The 20,338-nt window shown below is 45.7% G+C and overlaps 1 protein-coding gene across 1 annotated transcript in view; it reads left to right on the top strand.

Annotated features, from left to right (window-relative positions):
* TRBV6-5 (T cell receptor beta variable 6-5) overlaps positions 1 to 20,338 on the top strand; it is a gene marked incomplete in the record, with an annotated part of 201,106 nt that overhangs the window by 46,451 nt on the left and 134,317 nt on the right.

Here is a 20,338-nt window from a genome sequence, read left to right as displayed (position 1 = left end):
CTGATCCTACTTTTGATACCAACTGTAATGCTATTGTTAAGCTTGTTAGCGCTCACTGAAAAGCAGCCCTGCAGTTTGTTTAGATAATGGGAAGAACTGCGTCTTTGTTGAAGTCCTCCAGCAGGATGAGTGCTTGCGATTGCGATGCCCCCCTGGAGCTGGAGGTTGACAGGCTCTGCTTGACTGGGTGACGTGTAGTAGACGCTGATCACAAGGCTTCCCTTGCTGCCTAGGTCTCTAACCATCACCCATAGGCTTTTGACTTGCTCATGACTATACTTTAGAGACAAGTCTTCAGGTTCTATTGCGTTCATGATGTAGATAGCAACACTACCTCCCCTCCTTCCTCGTCTGTCCCTTCTGAAGAGCTCGTAGCAGTCAACAGGCACACTCCAGTCATAGGAACCATTCCACCAGGTTTCAGTGATGGCAACTACATTGTGGTTTTCTAGTAGCCCAGTAGATTCCAGCATCTCCTGTTTGTTTCCCAGGCTGTGTGCATTGGTGTGGTGGCACTTCAGCTGGGCAGCTGGTCTTGTCAAGTCCTGAAAAGGATAACTCCTTAATTCCTTGAAGTATTCCCCTTGATTTTCCCCTCTGCCTTCTCCTATTGCCCCAGCTGCACCCGCCTCATCACCACAGGATTTCATATGTGCTGCAGTGTTGCCAGCACCACTCAGGGCAACAGGTCCTTCAAGCCCCTTGCTTGTACCCTGTCCCTCTCATCTAGCTATGCCATCCCACACCTTATCACGGGAAGGCTCTCTATCCCCCCCATCCCAATTCAGGTCCAGTTTAAAACCATCCCAATGAGCCCTCTAGTTTTGCCCCAAGGACCCTTCTCCCCCTCTGAAAAAGGCAAACCTCACCTGGTGCCCACAAACCTGGTGCCATATAGGCCATTTGGTTGCCAAAATAAAAACCAGAGTTCTGACGATGGCACCAGTGACCAAGCCATGTATGTAAGGATAAGATCCTTTGATTTGTTTTCATGTCCTCACCCAAGACAGGAGACAGTTCCTTCAGCTGTTTTTCCAAGGCCCTGAACTCCCTTTTGATAGCCTTTGATACAAATGTAGCTGCTTCATAGAATCACAGAATGGCCTGGGTTGAAAAGGACCGCAAAGATCATCGAGTCTCAACCCCCCTGCTACGTGCAGGGTTGCCAACCACCAGATCAGGCTGCCCAGAGCCTCATCCAGCCTGGCCTTGAATGCCTCCAGGGATGGGGCATCCACAGCCTCCTTGGGCAACCCGTTCCAGTGCGTCATCACCCTCTGGGTGAAGAACTTCTTCCTAACATCCAACCTAAACCTCCCCTGTCCCCAGTTTAAAACCATTCCCCCTTGTCCTACTACTGCCCACCCCTGCTTTGTCTCTCCGTCTATGGAAAAGCATTAAGGAGTTACGGTCTGATGGCTGTACCAGTCAAGGTGGTTTCCTGGCGGGCACCTCTTTCTCAAGCCCCAGGAAGGCAGCAGATTTCTCAAAGAAGGGGGTCTGCTCAGCATTTTGGATGTTCAGTTCCCTGCAGGGAAGAATCATTTACAACTACTATCCATCTCTTATTCTTCAACGGCGTAGTCTCGATTTTGGGGAAGGGCTTTTTGTGGTTTGGTTTCATTAGTTTGTCCAGACTGAGTGGATTGTTATCAGTCACAGATGGGCCCCATAGCTGCTGGAGAGGGGCACCCGGCGGAGGGTGGGAGGACGGTGGGGGGGTCGCTGGAGAAAGCAAGGAGGGTTTTTGTATTCGGCTTCAAGCACAAACTTGTCTCCATCTGCTCTTTTCCTTTGTGTTCTTGCCTCCAGCCTTGCAAATTTTTTTCCCCTCGACCTGATGTGATACAGACTGCCTTGGGTTTTCTGTTCTTTCCTTTGGAATAACGTGCCAGTGCGTGGGTGAACTGTGGTTTTCCTGTTTGTCCCCCATGACAGTTTTTAACGCACGTATTTCATCCTGTAGCCTCATCACAAGTCGGAGCAGGTCGTCTACCTGCTCACACCTCACACAGCTATTCTGACTGCTGCTTTCCCCACGATGCCGGGGAAAGGCTCATGCACTCTACACAGCCAGAGGTTCGGACAGCTGCACGGCTGCCTCTGCACTCAGTCGGGGTTTCAGCATCCTTCCTGGCAGGGGGCAGACATCCTTGCTCTCCTTCGCGTGGATACCATGACTAAGTCTGTGCCCGCGGACGGTGACAATCTCTCCCTCCGTGCTCGAGCCGCCCGCGCCAACTGCCGCGCCGCGCCCTTCTGACCCGCCGCGCCGTTTGCCCGTCCCGTTCGCGCCGCCCCCTAGCGGCAGGTTTTGTACACGCAGGGGCTTCGGCCGCTGTCGCCCCCGCTCCGCCGCAGCGCGTCAGTGCTGCCGAACGTCGGGGACGTCCCTTCGCGACGGCTGTTTCCGCCATGTTTACCTTTCTGTGAAGGCTCCATTGGTGCCAATTTCCGCTATGCAGCTGACTCACACAAAGTCTGTGCTAAAAAACAAATAATAATAATAATGCCATACAGCACGGAATATCCCTTTGGTCAGTTTAGGTCAGCTGTCCTGGCTAAGCCCCCTCCCCACCACTTTCTCACCCGCTGCCAGCAGACTGGCCTTTGTTAGGGGCTGGGGGCCAGCTTGAGAGGCCACCTGGATGCTGTGCAGGCACTGCTTAGCATGATGTAGGCTGGTTTAGCAATAGGGATCAATACATGTTAATTTAAGTGTGTTAGTTTAGCAAAAAGAATTGAAGTGTGCTAGTACTAGAATTTTCCAGTTTGCTTGGTACGTGATTCAGTCTTGTTTGAATGAACCTTGCTTCACTGAAGCGCCAAAGCCACAACAGTCTACTTTTGACCTACATAGTATGTACTGGAAGCCACTTTGTATCCACCAAGTGCAAGGACTTTTGCTCGGATTTCATATTAATTGTTTTGAGTTGTAGTGTACCAAGATAAAAGGTTGTTCTTTAAGGCGTAACGAGCAACAGAAATTCGCCAAATTGGGGGAAAACAGCTGAAGGTCAGCTGAAAGTCACTGTGATGAAGCTGAAGCTGAAATAAAGGGGATGAAGTAGCTGGTCATACAGCCTCACTGCGCATGCTTGCAGAGACATAAGCGTTTATTAATGAGTTCTTGGAAAAGAATTTATATATATGGTGTTACTGGGAAACATATTGCATCTGTATGTCTTAACTGTTTAAACGTGGAACCTGAACTCCGAGAGCATGTGCTTGATTTGCCAACTTGTCCGGAACATAATGGCAAACTAAAATAACGTCGCTTTCTAATAGCACACTGGAGGTAGAGAGTTTTCTTCCCAGACTTTCTGATGACAAACAGTAGGTAAAACACTGGTGTGATATCAACCTGTGCAAAGCACAGAACTACACGGGCTTCCATAGGGGCAAATTCCATTCCAGACAGACCCAGTACGCGTACAGAAAGGGAGCAGCTTTGTAAGCTACCTTTTTGTGGTAGGGTCTATCACGGCTATAAGTGATGTTCCAACCATATCAGAAGGGAGAGCCCATAAGAACATTTCAACAGTTTGAATATCAAGTCTGGCATATAATCGAGAAAGCGGAATTTCTTCGTTGCCTACAGGACGCATTGAGACATGGAGTAGATAGTGGCAGAGGACAGAGACTGTTTCCCAACTACTCTTCTCAACATGCTCATCCCTCGTAGTCAAGGACGTGCTCTGTGTACAGATAGAAATGTGTATTTTCCCCCATCTTCCTCATCCTCTTCACTGTCCTCCAACATTTTCTATCTCTCCATTCTGAATACAGTACACATACCGAAACCTGGTGGATATTTCTAAACTCTCTCAGAGGGAAGTGTTCTGGTTTTATGACTTCTTAGTTGTCGGTATTCCACATCACAACATCATGTAAAGCACTGGGAGTTGAAGAGTTATTGTTCCAGCTCCATGGACCACTCTTTCTGGGTGCTTGGTTCTTGGAGGGGGAGGGGCGGAGGGCCTGCTTTCCCCCGAGGACTTTGTGCCCAGAGGAAGAGAGGTGGAGCTCCTGGCAGCTCAGGAGCCTCTGTCTCTTTGTTCACCGTTGAGAAGCATATGGTGCCTTGCTGCTTTTTGCCTGCAGCTTTAGAGTAGGTCCTTCGATTTGGACATGCTCTCTCTCATTTTATTTGATTTTGGTGGCCTTGATTCCAATTGAATTGCGTTCTATTGTGTTATCTTGCATTCTGATATCGTATTTAGTAAATCAACATTCCTCCTCAGTGCTACTTAATAACTCCTCCTCGGTTCACGAGACCAGAGCAGACCGGCCTGTGAACTGTTGACGCTTTTTTTTCTCTCTTTCCTTCTTTTCAAGGCCTGTGGGCCTGCTGTCCCCTTTTCATGAGCACACATAGATCTAGGTAACTCCGTGATTCCATGGTCACAGCATGAACCAATGGTTGGGCTACGTGAGTGTGCGGGTGCCTGGAGCGGGGCGGGTGTGGTCTGGAGGAAAGGAGTGGTCTGGAGGTCTTTTCTCCAGGAAAAAAAAACAACAGTGGAAACCTTGAAGATCCAAATGAAGGTACTGATATCCTACATTAGAAGGTACTGATAGTAATTACAGATAACGTAACAGTTAATAATAAACCTTTCATACGATATAGAGCTCTCTTTAATTATTTCAAAGAACAACTTTCAAAATAAAGATATACTTGCGTTTCGGAAGATTGGTGGTTTCTCATAGCACTTGTTCATAGTAACCCCTTGAGATCTCTCTGTGCTGTTGGTGCCATTTTTAAGAAAGCAGGCTGAATCCAGAAGCAGAATGTTGTATGTAGTGTATTGAAAGATATTTTACATCTATTAAAAAAAAAAAAAAACTGAAACAAAAACGCCATTTCTATCCATTTCTTAAGTTTTTTTAAAGAAAAAAGCATTTTCTTCAGCAACGTGCTTCTTTCTATCTGAATGATAGAGTGTTTTCTCAAACAAAATATTCAGAAGTAATTTCAAAAACAGAATATGAGAAAAGTACTTTATGTGGCCCTCCATCTCCTAAGATACTTTGTTTAAATGTGGAATGCTCACAATTTCTATTTGAAAGCATTTCACCCATTTAATCTAAAGGATCGTGTCAATCTAAGAAATGCGGTGGCTTTTACTTTACAGATAGTGATTTTTGCCACAAAAGAATCTCAGTAGAAGTTGATATTTGTGGATACAATGTATGTGAACACAAATAGAGTGATCACAAACAGTGAGAGCTCCCAAAATTCTCTGAACGAGTGTTAATGCTTATGATGCGGAGTTTGTTAAATGCTAGTGTGTTTGACAAACAACCATTATCCAAGGAACTGCCAAATTCATCATGTCAACTCCCAAAAGATAACCTCAAAAACTGTTGACAGAAGTCAAGTACTTCGTGATGCTTAAATGCAACGGGAGACAAAATAGAATTAAAAACAGAAAAAAAAAAAAAAAAAAAAAAAAAAACGGCAAGCCGTTCTTTTAAACAAGAGATGCAGTGCAAGCAGAGAAATTCTCACGGAGGCCAATCTCACATTCCTGCCTGCACCAAGGGAGGATGTACCTTTCTCTTCCCTCGCAGTTTTTCTGAGTCACCCTTGCTGTCTCCTCAGACTCTGTCCTCACCTCTCATACAAGACGGATGCCCCCTCACCACCTCCACTGACTGTTTACTTCTTCCACCCACATGCTTGCAGTCCCTGTGAAGCAAATGCCCTTCCTCTCAGTGTCAAGTACCAGTACGCTTTAATAGTCTCCAAGTGCTTACTGAACGAGACAGACTGCAGTCAGTGACCCTGCTGTCGGCAGCGGGAAGGTAGAAGGAGGGAGGTGCTCTTCTACACTCCTGCAGAGTAGCTGATGAGTCTCACACAGAAGCCATTGACAGCCCAGGGCAGGCCGAATGATGAACAAAGCACGAACGTGGCATGAACTGCATGGGCCTAACCAGAGAAGATCCAGCGCTGTAATGTCTGTGGTCAGGATCGTTGAAATTTCAGGAACTTAGATGTGGGGCACAGAAGAAAACAACAGAGCCCCATTTCTCTGTAATTTTTTTGCATAATACCTCTTTTGTGAAGATCTCAGCTGTTTCAAGAGGAAGAGAGGAAAACCCCAAAGCATCCCTATGCCTTGTCTCAAACTCAGGCTCCCATCCCGTCCCCACACGTTCCTGTGACTGCGCACATACACATACACACACGTAAAGCCAGCTGTGCAGGGTTTGTACCACCTACTACTGTCTGTATTTCACACAATTCCCAGCCAACCATCTGCTTTCTAACCAACTGCTCTCAGGGCGGTCTCACACAGTCCTGCCCAATTCAACATCATGCATTTCTTCCTTCCTCAGTGTTTCCTCCTCACACAACAGAGCTCCGAGGTCAGTGCTGGCACCACAGGCAGACCAGCTGAAGAAGATAACACTTTTCCCATGTTTCCCTGCTGGTTTCTTACGGCCTTCCTGGCCCATGTAGGTATGTAAATTTTGTTCTCCCTTGACAAGCCTTCTGCTGGTGCTTCAACAATGTGTTCAGTTGTTGGTAATGCTCCATTCCCCAGGGCTCCCTGGGGAGGATGAGCAATGAATGAGGTGAAATTTTCCTCAGTCTTACTCAAAAAGCTCTGCTGGTCTACACATTTTTTTTTTTTTTTTTTCTCACATTTTAAAACTTCAACCAAGGGTGGTGAAGTTAGTATTTAAAAAAATATATGTAAGAAAAAAATACTAGTAGTACACTTGAAATTGTTTTTTTCTGTCTCCTATCTGTCCCTTCCAGAGAATAGGACAGCGTCCAACATGCTGGCATCCCATCTATTAATTCAAGGATGTGTCTCTGTGTCTCTTTCAACTCATTCCATTCCTCACAGCTTCTTTTCTTCTTTCCTTTTCTAGGCTGGGCTCTTCAGCAAACCCCAGACATGATTGTCCGACTGGGAGACTCTCTGACTCTGAACTGTTCAGACAAAGAGAGTGGAGCCTGGACCATGCTCTGGTACAAGCTGCCAGTGGGGAAGAACGCCACTTTGCAGCTGATTGTTCGTTCAGTGGAAGGTAGCAAAGCAGAGTTTGAGGAAGAATTCAAAAGCCGCTTCCAAAGCAGTGGGACTAAGGAGAAATCCTTATCAATGGCGATAGATCACGTCCTACTCAATGACTCAGGCACTTATTTCTGCGCTAAGATACACTGTGACACGAAGGCTGGAGCAGCACAACGCAAACCTCTCTCCATACAAGTGGAGACCTGACCCCTGAACACACAGTCCACTGTGTACCAGTAGAACTATTTTTCCACTTTTGACCTCCAGCTCTGTCCACTTAAGTAGTGGTTTCCTCTCTGTGTCTTCTGCTTGTTCTCTGCTTTTTTCCCCTTTCCACCTCTGAACAAATTCTGATCCTACTTTTGATACCAACTGTAATGCTATTGTTAAGCTTGTTAGCGTTCACTGAAAGCAGCCCTGCAGTATGTTTAGATAATTGGAAGAACTGCGTCTTTGTTGAAGTCCTCCAGCAGGATGAGTGCTTGCGATTGCAATGCCCCCTGGAGCTGGAGGTTGACAGGCTCTGCTTGACTGGGTGACGCTGTAGTAGACGCTGATCACAAGGCTTCCCTTGCTGCCTAGGTCTCTAACCATCACCCATAGGCTTTTGACTTGCTCATGACTATACTTTAGAGACAAGTCTTCAGGTTCTATTGCGTTCATGATGTAGATAGCAACACTACCTCCCCTCCTTCCTCGTCTGTCCCTTCTGAAGAGCTCGTAGCAGTCAACAGGCACACTCCAGTCATAGGAATCATTCCACCAGGTTTCAGTGATGGCAACTACATTGTGGTTTTCTAGTAGCCCCTGTAGATTCCAGCATCTCCTGTTTGTTTCCCAGGCTGTGTGCATTGGTGTGGAGGCACTTGGGCAGCTGGTCTTGTCAAGTCCTGAAAGGATAACTCCTTAATTCCTTGAAGTATTCCCCTTGATTTTCCCCTCTGCCTTCTCCTATTGCCCCAGCTGCCACCGCCTCATCACCACAGGATTTCATATGTGCTGCAGTGTTGCCAGCGCCACTCAGGGCAACAGGTCCTTCAAGCCCCTTACTAGTACCCTGTCCCTCTCATCTAGCTGTGCCATCCCACACCTTATCACGGGAAGGCTCTCTATCCCCCCCATCCCAATTCAGGTCCAGTTTAAAACCATCCCAATGAGCCCTCTAGTTTTTCCCCAAGGACCCTTCTCCCCCTCTGAAAAAGGCAAACCTCACCTGGTGCCCACAAACCTGGTGCCATATAGGCCATTTGGTTGCCAAAATAAAAACCAGAGTTCTGACGATGGCACCAGTGACCAAGCCATGTATGTAAGGATAAGATCCTTTGATTTGTTTCCATGTCCTCACCCAAGACAGGAGACAGTTCCTTCAGCTGTTGTTCCAAGGCCCTGAACTCCCTTTTGATAGCCTTTGATACAAATGTAGCTGCTTCATAGAATCACAGAATGGCCTGGGTTGAAAAGGACCGCAATGATCATCGAGTCTCGACACCCTGCTACGTGCAGGGTCTCCAACCACCAGACCAGGCTGCCCAGAGCCACATCCAGTCTGGCCTTGAATGCCTCCAGGGATGGGGCATCCACAACCTCCTTGAGCAACCCGTTCCAGTGCGTCACCACCCTCTGGGTGAAGAACTTCTTCCAAATATCCAACCTAAACCTCCCCTGTCCCAGTTTAAAACCATTCCCCCTTGTCCTACCACTGCCCACCCCTGCTTTGTCTCTCTGTCTATGGAAAAGCATTAACGAGTTATGGTCTGATGGCTGTACCAGTCAAGGTGGTTTCCTGGCGGCACCTCTTTCTCAAGCCCCAGGAAGGCAGCAGATTTCTCAAAGAAGGGGGTCTGCTCAGCATTTTGGATGTTCAGTTCCCTGCAGGGAGGAATCACTACAACTACTATCCATCTCTTATTCTTCAACGGCGTAGTCCTGATTTTGGGGAAGGGCTTTTTGTGGTTTGGTTTCATTAGTTTGTCCAGACTGAGTGGATTGTTATCAGCCACCGATGGGCCCCATAGCTGCTGTAGAGGGGCACCCGGCGGAGGGTGGGAGGACGGTGGGGGGGTCGCTGGAGAAAGCAAGGAGGGTTTTTGTATTCGGCTTCAAGCACAAACTTGTCTCCATCTGCTCTTTTCCTTTGTGTTCTTGCCTCCAGCCTTGCAATTCTTTTTCCCCTCGACCTGATGTGATACAGACTGCCTTGGGTTTTCTGTTCTTTCCTTTGGAATAACGTGTCAGTGCGTGGGTGAACTGTGGTTTTCCTGTTTGTCCCCCATGACAGTTTTTAACCCACGTATTTCATCCTGTAGCCTCATCACAAGTCGGAGCAGGTCGTCTACCTGCTCACACCTCGCACAGCTGTTCTCACTGCTGCTTTCCCCACGATGCCGGGGAAAGGCTCATGCACTCTACACAGCCAGAGGTTCGGACAGCTGCACTGCTGCCTTGGCACTCAGTCGGGGTTTCAGCATCCTTCCTTGTAGGAAATCAGCGGGAGAAATGCGACGACCATAGTAGATGATCAGCAAATCTCGTTTATTGTTTCAGCTGCATGTACAGTTATAGTGTGGATAATAGGCTCATACATATTGCTAAAGTGAAGCTCAGGATTGGCTCGCTAGTCAGTGTCAACTACGCCTATCTTTGTGCTCTGTGGTTATCTCACAGCAAACACTCTCTTACAGACTTCTCAAAACACTGTTGCCGGCTATCTCCATCGGCATCCTGTTTTGTTCCTAGTTCTCATACCTGACCTTGCGCGTAACAAGGTTGCTTAACCAGATGCACAGTGTCTGCATGGCTTTTCTCAGTCAGCCAGTCATCAATAAATCTCTCCACATTTCCCCCGTTTTCTTTTTGTACGAGCCAGGTTGTATGAATTGCATCTTGAATCATCTTTTGCTAGCATTACAGTAAACAAAGCATGATTATCAGCACACCAATCACTATCTATAAGAATACACTAGATTTATGTTACACACTTCTACAAAGCATTCCTTGTCAGTAAACTAACAGTAAAGACTACACAGCACACCAGTATTAACTACAGTTTCAATATCCCGATGAATAAAATACCACAGTCCCCACTCTGGATCAATCACTGTACCCGATCCCCACATTTAGTGCGCTTCTGAATCTCGTAACCGCCAATTGCTCCTGGCAGTTCCCAGTGTCCAAGAGACCTTTCTGATGAGATATTTTATGCGATCTGCTAAGGGAATTCCAGTCGCAGCTCGGGAGTCACGGCACTGTATACAATGTCTTGCACACCATGTGGCTATCGCTCGCCGGAGTCGCTGTTGTTGTCATCAAGTTGAGATGGGTTGCTAATGTTTGGGGCTGGCTTAGTCCATTTACTGGGAACCCATAATGGGCCAGATCCTGTGGAAACACAACTTTCTCCTGGGAGCCTCCCATGATGTTTACAAAATTCTTATTGATTCCTAATTCCCTCAAAGTTTCCACAAACCCTTAACACCGTATAGTGATATTGTTCAGTTATAAACACTTGGGAACAGATCTCACAGAAGCTTGTCCACGTTCCCTTACATGCTTCCATGCAATCGGATCACAGTACTAGATAAACAGGCTGACACTCATTCCCTGAAAGGAACGCGTCTCACTCACACCACACCCACTCTGACATTTAGAACAAAAAACGTGGTTTATACATAATACACAATGCTGACGACATATTTTAGCTTGAATCTTAATAACGCTAGTACATTAGTCAATTAGTTGCAAGTCCTACCCCAGCCGGCAACCTAACCTGTGAGCTCACGTACCTTGGGGGGCGAGCAGGCACGCTCCTTCATACCCTGCGTAGGACGTCTCCTCACGCCTTACGGGCACCCCCTTTTCTATACACATACCTGATACACCAATGGATGGTCCTTGTCTGTCCCTGCAGTGATCGGGTGAGGAAGGGAGACCTTCCAAGAAATCTTGGGGCGCGCCAAAGGTGTCCCCTCTCTCAACCGATCCCGCAGCCGAACAGAGCGGATCTATTCTCGTTGCAAAATTGAGTTGCGGAAATCAGACCCTATATCTGGTGAGGATATAGAGCAGGCATGTGTCAATTGATGTCTATTGATAGTGCAAGGGGGATCACTCCACCTAACTTGCACACCGTCAGGAGAAATTGTGCTATAGATATAGGTCAAACTAATACATAATCAATAGTTGCCAGGAATTCAGATACATTTTCATTACGTTCCTGAAAGACACATTTTCATGCAGTATAATGAGACAGAAGAACAGAGGGCAGTGTTGGTGCAGTTCTCATAATTTGCAGTTGCTTGCAGCTTGTCTTACAGCACCTGGCACAGCGGTCTCTATCACAGCTCTGCATTCCTTTCGCCTACTCCCATCATTGTTCTGTGTGAGACAGTGATCCGTAGCAGCTGTTTTACTTGCACTGACCCAGGGGGAGAAAAACATGACCTCACTGGGTCAGCCGTCCATCCACAATTTCCCTGTTCTACTATTGCCTGGCCTGTGGGCGAGTTTGGGATACCCGTACTGTGTTTTACTCCCCATGTTTGCAGAAACTCCCCAAGCCTACGACTAGTGTAGGCTGGGCCATTGTCTGTTTTTATTTGTAGTGATATACCCATAACTGCAAAGCAACATCTGAGATGCCTTTCTACATACATAGCCTTTTCTCCAGGTTGAGCGGTGGCCCACATAAAATGACTATATGTACCTATAGACACGTGTACATATTTCAGCTGCCCGAACTCACCCACATGCGTCACATTCATCTGCCTATTTTCATTAGCTTTAAGTCCCCTGGGGTTAACTCCTAGCCCGAGGCCCATACCACCATTAAGGTGGCTGCACACTGGGCACGATCTAACAATTGCCTTAGCGTCCTCATATGTTATCTGATATTCCCTTCTTAGCCCCTTGGCATTCTGGTGAAACATAGAGTGCGCCTCTCGGGCCAGGACATGCTGGGAGACTAAAGGTCTCTGCGCCAGTGACACCAAGCGATCAGCTCTCGCATTTCCCTCTCCCAAGTCTATCTCCCATTTATGACCTCGAACATGTATTACTGCATATGAGTGCTCCCTAATTCTGATTGCTCTCTGCAACTGCACGAACAGCTCGTACAGCCGCCGATTCTGCACTTCCTTTATGTAGGCCTCCTCTATTCGGTGGCATACTCCAGCTACATAAAGGGAGTCGGTGACCACATTAAGGGGGCCGATTAAGTTCATCATGGCCCATACAACAGCCACCAGCTCCAATGTTTGCAATAAGTCCTTATCATCGGCTGCAATGAGGTGATGTCTCCAGGAGCCACCCTGCTGCCAGGTCACTGCTGTTGTTCTAGACTTCCATCCTGTGTCCGTGTAAGCCGTGATTGCGTTCTGCAAGGGCGTCTCGTGCTGCTTTGGTATCCGGAGCCAACTCCTCTGACCAATCCAATGTAGCGGCACGTTGGGAATCTTTTCCATTGAAACTGTACTTCCAGCTCGTAAGAGAGCATCCTGTAACTCTGGACTATGCTGCACATACCATGTCAGAGTGTCCTTCTGCATTGGCAGCTGTACACACACAGGCTCCATACCTGTGATTTGCAGGGTACGTTCTCGCCCTTTCTTAATCACTTCTGCCAGGAGCTCAGTTTTTTGAAGAAGTGTTTTTGATCGCTGCAGTGAGGGACAGATCCACTCTAGTACCCATACCTCCCCCGTTTTCTTTTTAGATTGTGCCAACGCTCCTAAAAGGTACTTGGGTCCATACCATACCATAACCTGTATGGGGAGGTCAGGGTCACGTCTCCGAACACTGCCGTGTATAATGCAGTCCATAATCTGTTGTAGTAGACGTTTGTGCTGCATTGTCACCGTTACAGGCTGGGCCGGGTCAGTGCCCCGTAACAAAGGTCTCAACGACTCTAAGAGTTCGTTTGGGATGCCCACCACAGGGCTCAACCACTTTAAGTCCCCCAGAAACCTTTGGGCATCATGTAGAGTCTCTATTTTAGTATTCAGTTGCAGTTTCTGTGGGGTTACTATCGTGTTAGTCAGTGTCCATCCTAAGTACTTCCGGGGCGCAGAGAGTTGTACCTTTTCAGGGGCAATCATAACTCCTTCCGTATTTAGGGTCTTTTCTATTTGCCAAAGTATTGCCACACCAGTATTAACTACAGTTTCAATATCCCGATGAATAAAATACCATATCAGAAGGGAGAGCCCATAAGAACATTTCAACAGTTTGAATATCAAGTCAGGCATATGATCTAGAAAGCGGAATTTCTTCTTTGCCTACAGAACGCATTGAGACATGGAGTAGACAGTGGCAGAGGACAGAGACTGTTTCCAAACTACTCTTCCCAACATGCTCATCCCTCGTAGTCAAGGACGTGCTCTGTGTACGATAGAAATGTGTATTTTCCCCCATCTTCCTCATCCTCTTCACTGTCCTCCAACATTTTCATCCCTCCATACTGAATTCAGTACACATACTGAAACCTGGTGGATATTTCTAAACTCTCTCAGAGGGAAGTGTTCTGGTTTTATGACTTCTTAGTTGTCGGTATTCCACATCATAACATCATGTAAAGCACTGGGAGTTGAAGAGTTATTGTTCCAGCTCCATGGACCACTCTTTCTGGGTGCTTGGTTCTTGGAGGGGGAGGGGCGGAGGGCCTGCTTTCCCCCGAGGACTTTGTGCCCAGAGGAAGAGAGGTGGAGCTCCTGGCAGCTCAGGAGCCTCTGTCTCTTTGTTCACCGTTGAGAAGCACATGGTGCCTTGCTGCTTTTTGCCTGCAGCTTTAGAGTAGGTCCTTCGATTTGGACATGCTCTCTCTCATTTTATTTGATTTTGGTGGCCTTGATTCCAATTGAATTGCGTTCTATTGTGTTATCTTGCATTCTGATATCATATTTAGTAAATCAACATTCCTCCTCAGTGCTACTTAATAACTCCTCCTCTGATCATGGGACCAGAGCAGACCGGCCTGTGAACTGTTGACGCTTTTTTTTCTCTCTTTCCTTCTTTTCCAGGCCTGTGGGCCTGCTGTCCTCCTGTCATGGACACAGATAGATCTAGGTAACTCCGTGATTCCATGGTCACAGCATGAACCAATGGTTGGGCTATGTGAGTGTGTGGGTGCCTGGAGCGGGGCGGGTGTGGTCTGGAGCCACCCCTTCCGTCTCCGCGATAGTTCCTGTGCGGTCTGAGTCTGCGCGGGTCCCCCTTTGCCCCCGCCCTTCTCTCTGGTGGCACGACGGTATGAACGGTGCAGGGTCACATTCCTCAGACCGTCCCTTTCTCCACACTGTTACCAGGAGGGGTGAGTTAGTTCCTACTGGATATCTTTTCCTATAGTGCCTATTTCTGAAATAAAGGCTCTGTGATTGCCTTTGCTTGTTCTACACATGATATGGAGAAACAGGTCTTTGTTTAGAAAGAAGGGGATATTGTCTGTGTTTAATCAACAGAAATGCAAAATACTTTGATCGAGCAGAATGTCTTACGTTATCAGATTAATCAAATAAAATTGTTCCTCTTGGAGTATTGGCCAGAGGAGAACTGTTCAGCTTGTTCTAACGTGACCATATAGGGATAGAAGGATGAAGTGGAGCATTCTCCCAACAATCACGGAAGGTCATGTAAGACCCATGAACAACCCCATGCAAGAACAGCTGGCTGGGAATGAGTCCAGAAGGGGATGGATTATCGCAGTTGTTTAACCTTATTAATACGTAGGTAGTAGTTGTTCCTTCTGTATTAGGTAGATGGAATATATGGGAATTTAATGCACAAACACAGTGAAGACATTTTCGTTATTGTCCTTGATTTCTTGAAGCATTCATCTTTCCAGCACCCGGGCCCAAATAAAAAGAAATCTCTCTCTTGCGTGTGTGGGAATTGGCTCGTTGCACATCAGGTAACAAATTTGCTTCTTGGCTGATAATATGAGGCAAGGATATTTAAGTCTCCACTCACACTGGCCGTGGAGGGAAAACCTGTGACTTTCAACAGCTCCCCGGTAAGATCTCTGTCTCCTGGTACAAAGAGACTGAAGGGAAGGATGATTTTTATAGGAACAAAGAAAGCCACAAAGGAAGATGCTGAGAAGGAATTCATCAAGGACTTTCAGAGCAGTGAGATATCATGCTATGGTCTGATCTTGTTTGTATATTGTACTTTTTTCCTGGCTCAGGCACCTATTACGTACCTAAGAGGTATATCGACAACAAAGAATCTGAAGGAGCTACGCAAAAACCTCTCCAATTGAAAATGGCATTTGTTCCTTTGTGCCCCACTTTTCTCCTCTCCCATTTCTTTTTTCTCTTTTCTTTTTTCTTTTTTTCTTTTCCCCGGGAGACAACTGCACAGCTCCTGGGCAACTTTGGCAGTTTTTTTCATGGACTCTCTTGGGGCAGACTGGGACAACAGGATGCAAAACCAAAGCTCAGGAACATCTCTGTTCTTTTGACTGTTCCAGGAAAACTAAGAAAGCCCAGCATGTCCAATGAGCAAAATGGTATGGACAGCAGCCCCAGCAATTTAGTAAAATAGCCTTGGTAGGTCACAGTACTGGTACATTAAGAGAACAAGCCCTAGCAAGAACTTGCCTTCATTCCCCAGGTAGAGCTTTCAGTGATTTTGCACTAGGAAATATTCAGTCATATGACTGTGGGTTAGGGGTGATCGGGAGCGTTTGATTTGCTGCCTGCTGTTTTCTGTAATAGAAGTGTGTTGCCTCTGTAGTTCGCCACGCTCCTTCAGCTGTTTTATGTAGATGTGTAGCATTTGACTATATGATTATAAACAGAAAATATCTCCTGCTTCAGGATGCTTGTACAAAACTGGCTGAAGGACTCCTGAAGTTGAGGGTAGAAAGCATTCCAAGATTCTTCTAGTTGAGAGACACTACAAGTATTAGATAAATAGAGAGAGAGAGAGATAGTGATATTACTTGTCGGTGTTCCCCATGAAATAACCCATGGAGGAACTGCACAAAGAAGGGCTGCCTGAAAATGTTTATTTTTTGTGAAGGTGTGTACATCCAATTCCAAAGCAGAAGGAAATGAGGAGGAGGAAAAGCAGGTCACGTAAAATGAGTGTCTCAGTTGGAAGACATAGTCGTTTTAATCCAGGAAACATAATTGCAAACCTTAGTGTAAACACCAGGATAACCTTTTTGTGCACATCCAAAACCCCAGGAAACAATACCCTGAAGCTGACCATTGCAGACTACTGGACCACCGGAATCCCCCTGTACAGATAAAGATACAGATGCTCAGCAAATGTTATCAGCATCAGCAGTAAGCCATGATTCCCAGAACCCACTGAGATTCTAGAGGGAGACTTTTTCATACAAAGATAATTTCTGCTTACAATTCTGCACCTGATGCTAACATGCCGTACTTCTAAGGCATCACAGACAGTAGTAAGTTACTTATTTTTCATGGGTGCCGTTCTTGGCAGGTGCTCAGAAACCTTTTCTGGCACATTATTCTGCAAAACTTTTCCACAGAATCAAGCATACACAACATGCAGTGCAATTACCAGGTGTGTTCATTTTCCAGACTTCCTGGATGTTGGTATGGTGATATTTTATTCTCATTGGATCCAATACTAACATTTGCATCCTAGGTTATAGCCTCTGCGATTATTGTTTATTTTCTGGTGCAGCACGTCTCCATTTTCGGTAGCCCAAAGTGCAAGAGCTAGCATACTTTAGATAAAAAAATGGTTTCAAACATGCCACTGAGTATCTCTAACATGATCTCATCCTCTACTAGGAGAATAAAGGAAAGGTACAGATAGGAGAGGCAGTTGTTTTACCTGGCAGGAGTCTTTTCCTCTATTCAGGCATCTATGATGGCATAGCTGATAGAATTTTAGAGCCTGGAAAAAACATCTTTCTTAACAGAAAAGTCATTGCTGGACACCGTGTTTTAGCAGTCCTCATTTTGTTTCCGAGCTGTAAGTCTCTTTGTTTAGATGAAACAAATTCTACCCATGGGCCCTCTGTTCTACCCTGCTGAGTGTGTAGCCCCATCCAGAGATCAGGCACGTTGTTCCAGCGGTCACACAGCTGGTAGGCAGAGGAACTGTGTTGACGTAGGAGTTGAGTGTGGCTGCTTTGGAAAGCTTGATGAGCATGATATCATTGTTCAGTGTGTTGGAATTGTAGCCAGAGTGACGGATGACTTTAGATGAACTAATGGTCTGCTCGCTGCCGTCTTGGGCTGCCAGGTTGTATTCCCCAAGCTTCACTTGAATGGAACTGGAAAAAAGAAGGAATGTCACTTACCTTACTGCCACTGACATCAGGGTTATGAGAAAGCTGCCTATCACTGTACGTATTAACTCTTTGTGCCGGGTACTTTTCTTGTCCTGCAATAAATTCCAGGGATCCACACTGAGATCTTATTCCCAATGCTGGTGGTGAATTTACGAAGGATTGTTTTGTGGCAAGTATAAACATTCTGGAAGACAAACTGGTATCACGATGAAGTCGTTCCTCTCCGTATTCTACTGTAATTAAGTTTTAACAAATCAATTCAATTTCTGAGAGACCACACACATAACTGTCTAGGTTACCACGTTGTCATTTCAGGAAGTAATCTGCATTCAGAAAAACATTTGCAGAAGGGGAAAACCTCTTGTGATGCATCAGCCCATCTTTCTGAATGACCCACTCATTCCTCAGTTGTCTTCTGTGAGAACTGAGTTACTTATATGTTTGGATCTCATAGCTCTACATTCCCGGCAAAAGTGAACTGGAGAAAAGAGGTAGATTATGGGATATATTTTTTCCACTCACGACTTGTAGCAGTGAGCAGCTGACAGCACCCATTGGCTGCTGATGAGAGAGCCTCCACAGAAGTGATATCCAGAATTCAGAGACACCTGGTAGGGTACAGCACTCCTTGCACAGCTGTAGCCTCCGTGGCCCTGTGACTGACTGAAACATCTCACGCATAGGCTCTGGTTCTACAAAAATGCACAGTAGCAGTTATGGTTAACTCTAGCACACATTTGTTCGCTTCTGCCTAAAATAAGCTGATTGAATTTAGATTGGCAGACCATCTGTCTGTGTCTGAAGCCCTGGATGCTATTTCCAGAGTGAACTTGATAATATACAAATGTTCTTGTTGGATAAGACCAAAGGTTTGTCTGTACCAGGATCTTGTCCGTAGTAGCAGTCAATAGGAGGCAATGAAAGTACAAGACAAGTCTGCAGTCACATCTCCTTGGGCACTCTCCCATATTCAAAGAATTTACAGTAGCTTCAAGATTCCCTGAGAAAGAGGTGCTTTGTAATTCATTTTCAGTGGAAGATTCATGAATTTACATGGTCTTCTTTTTTGAACCTGGGTAAGCACTGTAGCGTTCCCCGGTCAAGAACCATGAAGGCCTTCATGACTCGTGAAATAAGTTATTCTGGGCGGATAGTTAGGAGTCAAAAGAAGTAGAAGTGCTTTGCCTTAAGCCTTTTGCAAATGTAAACTCAACTGCAATTTCTCACGACAGATTATGCTACAAGTTTCCTCAGAAATAGGTTTCATTTTAGATTACAAAAATAAAAGTAAAAATACACGCACCAGCCACACCAACAAAGGCGACTAACACTAAGAATTTCATGATCTTGACACAGCCTCGATCCCAGACTGGTGGACTGGCAACTTGAACTTCTAGAAATACATCTTCTGAAATGGCATATCGTTAACCCAAGGTTTTCTCCAGGACAAAAAACAAACAGTGGAAACCTTGAAGATCCAAATGAAGGTACTGATATCCTACATTAGAAGGTACTGATAGTAATTACAGATAACGTAACAGTTAATAATAAACCTTTCATAAGATATAGAGCTCTCTTTAATTATTTCAAAGAACAACTTTCAAAATAAAGACATACTTGCGTTTCGGAAGATTGGTGGTTTCTCATAGCACTTGTTCATAGTAACCCCTTGAGAACTCTCTGTGCTGTTGGTGCCATTTTTAAGAAAGCAGGCAGAATCCAGAAGCAGAACGTTGTATGTAGAGGATTGAAAGATATTTTACATCTATTAAAAAAAAACTGAAACAAAAACGCCATTTCTATCCATTTCTTAAGTTTTTTTAAAGAAAAAAGCATTTTCTTCAGCAACGTGCTTCTTTCTATCTGAATGATAGAGTGTTTTCTCAAACAAAATATTCAGAAGTAATTTCAAAAACAGAATATGAGAAAAGTACTTTATGTGGCCCTCCATCTCCTAAGATACTTTGTTTAAATGTGGAATGCTCACAATTTCTATTTGAAAGCATTTCACCCATTTAATCTAAAGGATCGTGTCAATCTAAGAAATGCGGTGGCTTTTACTTTACAGATAGTGATTTTTGCCACAAAAGAATCTCAGTAGAAGTTGATATTTGTGGATACAATGTATGTGAACACAAATACAGTGATCACAAACAGCGAGAGCTCCCAAAATTCTCTGAACGAGTGTTAATGCTTATGATGCGGAGTTTGTTAAATGCTAGTGTGTTTGACAAACAACCATTATCCAAGGAGCTGCCAAATTCATCATGTCAACTCCCAAAAGATAACCTCAAAAACTGTTGACAGAAGTCATGTACTTCGTGATGCTTAAATGCAACGAGAGACAAATTAGAATAAAAAATAGGAAAAAAAAACGGCAAGCTGTTTTTTTAAACAACAGATGCAGTGCAAGCAGAAGATTTCTCACGGAGGCCAATCTCACATTCCTGCCTGCACCAAGGGAGGGTGTACCTTTCTCTTCCCTCGCAGTTTTTCTGAGTCACCCTTGCTGTCTCCTCAGACTCTCTCTTCACCTCACATACAAGACGGATGCCCCCTCACCACCTCCACTGACTGTTTACTTCTTCCACCCAAATGCTTGCAGTCCCTGTGAAGCAAATGCCCTTCCTCTCAGTGTCAAGTACCAGTACGCTTTAGTAGTCTCCAAGTGCTTACTGAACGAGACAGACTGCAGTCAGTAACCCTGCTGTCGGCAGCGGGAAGGTAGAAGGAGGGAGGTGCTCTTCTACACTCCTGCAGAGTAGCTGATGAGTCTCACACAGAAGCCATTGACAGCCCAGGGCAGGCCGAATGATGAACAAAGCACGAACGTGGCATGAACTGCATTGGCCTAACCAGAGAAGATCCAGCGCTGTAATGTCTGTGGTCAGGATCGTTGAAATTTCAGGAACTTAGATGTGGGGCACAGAAGAGAACAACAGAGCCCCGTTTCTCTGTAATTTTTTTTGCATAATACCTCTTTTGTGAAGATCTCAGCTGTTTCAAGAGGAAGAGAGGAAAACCCCAAAGCATC

Source organism: Gallus gallus, chromosome 1, assembly GCF_016699485.2.
Source record: "Gallus gallus isolate bGalGal1 chromosome 1, bGalGal1.mat.broiler.GRCg7b, whole genome shotgun sequence".
NCBI classification, from domain to species: domain Eukaryota; kingdom Metazoa; phylum Chordata; class Aves; order Galliformes; family Phasianidae; genus Gallus; species Gallus gallus.
Note: the sequence above shows the minus strand (reverse complement) of the source record. Positions and strands in the feature narration are given on the sequence as shown.